Genomic DNA, 6,234 nt, shown 5'->3' with positions numbered 1-6,234 from the left:
TGTGTGTGTTCACTAGTGTGTATGTGGTATTTCACTTCACGGATGGGTTAAACGCAGAGGTGGAATTTCCCCGTTTGTGGGATTAAAAAAGTATCACTTATATGCCAGGCCAGATTTTGTGATGTCACTGATGAACAGTGATAACTGCCCGTTTTTTTTTTTTGCAGCTTAGCTTCCACATAAGGACTGAGGAGTGAACTGTACGTCATGAAACTTTAACGGTTTTACTTTCTACGTTAAACTCTTTTATTCACAAAAGCAGGGATTTTTTAAAAAGTCATGAGTAATTTCAAAAAGTGGGAAAATGTCATTTTTCCTTAAAAGAAGGTCGCCTGTGAGCAAATACCAAACGGACAAAGATTTCACTGGCCTTCAACTCATTTGTCCCAGTATTTATGCTTAACTGAAATTGGGGTGAACACAAAACAATGACATTTAAGCGCAGTTTACCAGAGTCCTACTTAATCTGGATGAAAAACATTAGAAAGGGATAAAAGCTGGCATTCTGTGCTTTGGCCCATTAAATCTTCTGAAATTGCATTAATATGTGAAAAATGTAACCAGCTGTACTTATACTGATACCTCCTATTTCAACTACGTCTGGCTTTTTCTGTATATTTTAGTCAAACATCTGAAGTAATTAGTGGCAAAATCTGCAACATGCATTGGTCCATAACCAATCAGTTTCCCAGTATTTATGCTCTTTCTTGGTTCTTGCTTTTCTCATGTATATTAGGCAAATTTCATAAGTAATTACCGCCACAGTGCGCAAAATGACTCAGTGTTTTCTGAATGTAACCAAAATTATAGTCATTTATGGTTTCCATGTACCATCATAATTCAGCCCGTGTTATTACTCCTGTCAAACATGCGGTTGTTGAACTCGGGCTTGATTTTGATTAGAAGAGGCCTGAATTTGCTTGTTTATGTGCTAAAACCGGTAATAATTACAAAATGGCAAGGCAGGAGTTGCCCTGTGCGGTGTGGCCTGAAAGGGGGCTGTCTGTCTGTCTCGCTGCAGGAAAAAAAATTCGCCATGTGCGAGCCCTGGCCTGTGAATGGTGGCATCATCTGCGTACTCCGTGGGGGCTAAACTCTGGAGAGTTTACCCTTCTCCCTCCCTCCTCCTTCCGTTTGCCCCGCTCTCTGTCTTTCTGCTGAGGAGTGGCACCCCCACCCCCCGTTGTTGTTTTCTTGCTGAATGAAATAATCTGCCCCCCTCTTGCCCCTTCTAGCCCCCGCCTCCCCCTTCCCCGTCCCAGTCTGGGTCAGAGGGCCCCTCCTCAGCCTGTTGCTGATTGTAAGGCGCGGAGGCAGGGGGAGAAAAGGCGCACAATTAGGCACAGATGGCCACCCTGTGCCCGGCCTGGCCGCCACCTCCGCCACTGCGAAAGGGCCATTCCTGGCCCTCTCCCGTCGCAGCCTACAAGTGTAATTCAAATGAGAGATCAATGAGCACCATGCTAAAAGTAACAGTCCCAATTATTGTGTCTTCGCTGTAAAGCGTGCTGTTAGGAAAGGTGGTGGTGGTGGTGGGAGGTGGGAGGTTGGAGGGGAAGGGGGGGGGGGTCTTCATTCACAGCAATAGTACTACATCAGCGCTGATGATGCCACCACCACTTGGATTAGGGAAATGTTGCTTTTACATTCAAACATCCCGCCTGTTTAGTTCCCTTTGATGATCTGAATTGGTCAGATTAGCTGTTTTAATCTGTAGTCTGTGATGCATTTGGGTAGGCGACTGTAGAAACCTGTGGAAATCTAATTTGACCCCATGCGTCCACACTTGCCGTATCACCGTTTAATCTGTCTTATTTATTTTTATCCATTCTGATCACACTTTTAACAAGGCTTTATCTCAATGTTCGCATTTGAAAAAACTGCGTAACCTAGAGTTTGATAGGATTTTAGCAAAAAGGTTCTGACCAGAGCAGAAACACACATCACTATTGTCCAGAGAAAAACATGCATCTCCACAAAAGTCACTTTACAGGAGAGGGCAAAAACCCTCTGAACCTTTAATGTAAGTCAATGTAAAAAGGTTTTATTCCAAGTGATTTTGGAGCATTTCTACTGGTCCATTCCTTATGAAACTTTCACAGCATACACAGGGCGGCTGCCAGGCTCAAATAATGAGGAGAAATAAAAATGGATAAAAATAGAGATGCGTGTGTTTTTTTTTCCCTCAGGGATGATGCACAACAGGTTCTCCGGTTTTCATGGTTCTTCACCTGGTCACAGTTCTACAGGTATAACCTCTGCCTTCCCTTTTAAATGGTGTAGACAAAATAAATGTCCCGTCAGCTAATCAATGTTCCTCCGCAGATAAACAGAACTGGGTTTTTCCCCCACAGGGCACTTCAAGGTAGCAGTTTATCGAGCAGTGATAAATAACTGAGATAAACAACAATAACACAAAGAACGCAGTCGTTTCTCCGGCCATCACAAACTTGCTGTAGCCATCGCTTGGACTCATAACCAAACAGCCCGAGTGTCTCGGGTCAAACCGCCAGAGCGACTGTCTCATTTCTTTCTTTCCTTCTAGCGTGAAAACTGAGCGAAACGCCTCGAACGACTGAAGCTCTAATGGCTTCATTTAGTCCCACAAGTAAGAATGAAAGTTTTATGGCGAGGAAGGACTCGCGAGCTGAGCTGACGTCACTTTGATTCCTTGAAGTGAAGCAGAATAAACCTTGAGAGGAGACTCCTTCAATCCGCCGCTCGTAAGTAACCCGCGTACACACACACACACACACACCCCGCACAGTCACTCACACCGAGACTCAATTACTGCCCAATTCCCTTCTTCATCATCTCCTGCTACACCGGCCTCTCACAAAACACGGCAAACCGCGACAGGGAGAGAAAACAGGCGCTACTTCGAGGCGGGATTAGGCGAAATAAGTGTCCGAACTGAAGAAAACGGGGGTAAGTTTCTTTCTTTTCTTTCTTTCCTTTCTTTATTTCTCTTCTCCTTCCGTCGCGAGGTGAGCGCTACATGCTATCAGTTATTTGAGTGGCGAATCAATGTTGTGTACGTCGCTGGCTGATTTCTTTAGCGCCGGAGCTAACGTTAACTCCACAGTTCCCCCTTAACGCGGGGTCCCTCGAGCGCTAAAGCCAGCGCCGTTAAAGCGAGAGAACTTGTCGAAACCCCGGAACGATGTGTCCGAGATGCTGATGGCGATAAACGCGGCATTTACCGGCGAAAAGGAACTTTTCCCCCCCTTCGGTGCGGGTCGAGGCGAGGAGGCTGTAGCGTAACGTTAAGTGACTTGATAGTAGCACTCGTGCCTTTGTGCCCTCTCGCGTGCGGCTCAACTGCCGTTTTTTAAACACAAACACTTTCGAATCGGTCGCGAGACGTCGCGGAACGTTCGCGAGGACCGGCGACCGTTAAAAGCCGTTATTTTGGGTTCGCCTGGGGCTTTTTAAAGGGGGGAAACGTTGAATCCGTGATGCGGGAGAGCCGCTCGCTCGGAGGCGGAGGTAGGGGAGCCGCTGCTGACGCTGCCTTTGGTCTGTTTAATGTCCGTCTCTCAGATGACGGCAGAAGCTAACAGCGCTTCCCGGAGAAAACACGGCGGAAAAGCCGCTGTTTGTGCACTTTGCGCTGCCTTTCGGTGCTAAACGGTCCACTTCGGACGCTTTGTTTCGCCCGCCTCGCCGCCAGGGCGCTTCGCTGGCGTGAGTCGTGGGGGTTTTCTGTTCTCTTATCTTCGTCGCTTCCTTAAAGAGCAGCAGCTGCCGCCTGGCCGAGTTGTTGAAATTTATCCCTTTGTGTAAATTACAATATCCTCCATTTTTCCCCTGCCCTCTAAACAACAAGGCTCGCGCCATCTTGGTTAATTTGAACTCGCCGGATCTCACCGGGACCGGGACCGAGCCCGAGCCCGGGACCGGGACCGGCGTTCACACAGTCTTACAGCTACAAAACTTTAGAAATGTCTTAAGCGCGGCGACGGTGACGTCATGCGAAGTTTAAGCAAATATGCAGCGTTTTTTTCGCAGAAAGCGACGACTTTGTCGCTCGCTGTTGCTCTGGAGGGGAGACGGGGGGCCACTGCGACCCGAATCGATTTTCTGCGGGGAAATCATTTGTGACAGTGGCCCGAATGCAGAGTTAACAGCGCGATATCGCGTCCAGGCGATAAAGCGAGCTGTTTATTCAGTGTTTACAGGTGGACCGGATGACATCAGCGTTTGATTTTTTTTTAGACTATTGCGTGCCACGATGTGCGATGATGTAATTTCGTGGCTTGTTTGTCTTGATCTGTAACGAATTTATTTATATAATTAATTTTTTTATTATTATTACCACGAAGCTCGAGGCGTCCTGGTTTTTAAACGATGCATCTACAAATAAAAGTTTGAGGATTTTTGCTACAGAATTCCTTTTTTCAATGCCAGAGCGAATGTAACGCGTTCATAAAACAAGTGTATTTATAAATTATTATTATAAGGGGGCCTTATAGGGCAATACTGAGCATGTATGATTATTACACATTATTATGTGACTTAAGTGCATGCATATATTTATACTTATGTTAGTAGTGTAATAACCAGGGGACATTAGCCGAGTTTATTATTTATTTAAGAAGCTCATTCCAGGAAGCTCCCACTGTGAGGTGCAGGACTGATGAAATGGTATTTCAGTCGTTTTACTGGTGCGCAGGTTTAGAGCTGATCTCGGTCAGAGTACACTTGTGGTTTGCCTATTGTAGGGTACTATGCGAAAGGTCACAGCCCAAGTGAAGTGAACGAAGGTTGACTGGAACTAGGTGGATGAAAGCATCTGTTGTCGATCGGAGTGACCAGAGGGAGTGTGAAGGTTGGCGAAAGCGGGTCCATGGAAGGACTGGTTGAGGAGGTATCAGAAGCCCAGCCATGCTGGATTGGGCTAGTTTGTTGAAGTGGGTTAGTTCCGATTTTGATGTGTACATCTTGACCTCTGGAATGGTCTTAGAAATGAGTAAGGCCTTATTTGACCACGTGATAGTGGTCAGCTCTTGGGCGTCTTCTTTTTTTCTTTTGAAAAAATTCTTTCATCACTGATTTAAAAATGCCACAGTGTCATCACCAGTCAGAGTCTGGGGGAAGGTTGGCACACCAGCAGGCCCTTTAGAGCAACTGGTCATGTGGTAGGTTTGAACCTAATGTGTGGTAAGGCCTCAGCCTCATTGAGCCTGATGCCTCAGCCATTATGCACAGGGCAGGCAGCGGTTTTAACAGAACGTCTGTGTCAGATGTGGAAGTGAGCTCTTCCGTCTCCCATCTCTTTGTCTGGATGTGTACTTGTGCGAGGGGGAAAAAAAGCCGCGAGTGCAGGGGAGCAGATGTTGAAGCAAACATCCTGACGCTGATGCTTTTCTCTTGTGGGAATGCCGTCTCTTCCTCCCTGCTCCTGATGCATCGACTTGACAGCTGCTTGATTTCATGGAACCGCTAAGAAGCCATTAGCGGTATCAGTGAATTGAAACGGAACAGTCTCACCCACTCTCCTCTTCCATTAGAAATGTGTCTATTGTTGGCTTTTTCTTTGTGTGTGTGTGTGTGTGAGTGAGTAAGTGTGTGAGTGTGTGCGTGCATGCTGCAGCTGAGCACACAGAAGAAGACCTCTAATATACTTGTGCTGTTTCCCTTACTGCGAATTAGGGAGAACAAATCTGTCAGGACCTGTTTGTGCTGTTGGGGTTTGAAGAGATCTCATACTGTGCTCTCTCAAGCACACCCAAACCCACAAATGTCTCTAGCTTTGGGAAAAAAAAGCAGAGGAAAAAAAAACTGTCAGGTCTCAGCCAAGACTTGGAGTGTCTGCCTCGCACTCTCGGAGCAGGATGTTGTTTTCCTGTCAGGATGTGGATGGGCTAGGCCTACCAGAAGACGCCTGCGCGCCCTCTGAACGGCCAGGAATTAGCTTTAATTTGGATCCCGAGATAGGCGAGATGCGCCTAGGCAGTTGTTCGCATGTCTACCCAAAGTTGCGGTGGTTGGTAAGCTGATTAGGACGAATGTAGGTTGTAGGAAGTGGGGCTTGTGATGCCGAAACCAATGAATCTTGGGCAGCCCCGGCGGCACAGGCAATCCTATATGCACGCTGGCTTGTGTATCTAATCCGCTAGCGTTTAAAACAGGGGCCGGTGATAAGAAGAGTCTGTTAAAAATGATCTGACCCCGCTTGGCTTTCCTCTACCGCTGATACGTGAAGAATAACTGGAGAGCCGTTAAACTGCC

General features: G+C 46.9%; 1 protein-coding gene across 12 annotated transcripts in view; it reads left to right on the top strand.

Annotated features, from left to right (window-relative positions):
- Positions 1-2,451: 2,451 nt before the first annotated feature.
- The window catches only part of baz2ba (bromodomain adjacent to zinc finger domain, 2Ba), a 136,417-nt gene continuing 132,634 nt past the window's right edge, over positions 2,452-6,234 (top strand). For 11 of the 12 annotated variants that reach the window (XM_037536601.1, XM_037536598.1, XM_037536599.1 and 8 more), the window contains exon 1: positions 2,730-2,928. The gene's annotated coding sequence lies outside the window, so the exon portion shown is untranslated. The other variant, XM_037536591.1, reaches the window with a different exon arrangement.

The sequence above is a fragment of the Pygocentrus nattereri genome, chromosome 30, assembly GCF_015220715.1.
Source record: "Pygocentrus nattereri isolate fPygNat1 chromosome 30, fPygNat1.pri, whole genome shotgun sequence".
NCBI classification, from domain to species: Eukaryota; Metazoa; Chordata; class Actinopteri; order Characiformes; family Serrasalmidae; genus Pygocentrus; species Pygocentrus nattereri.
This window is presented reverse-complemented; position numbering and strand designations above follow the sequence as displayed.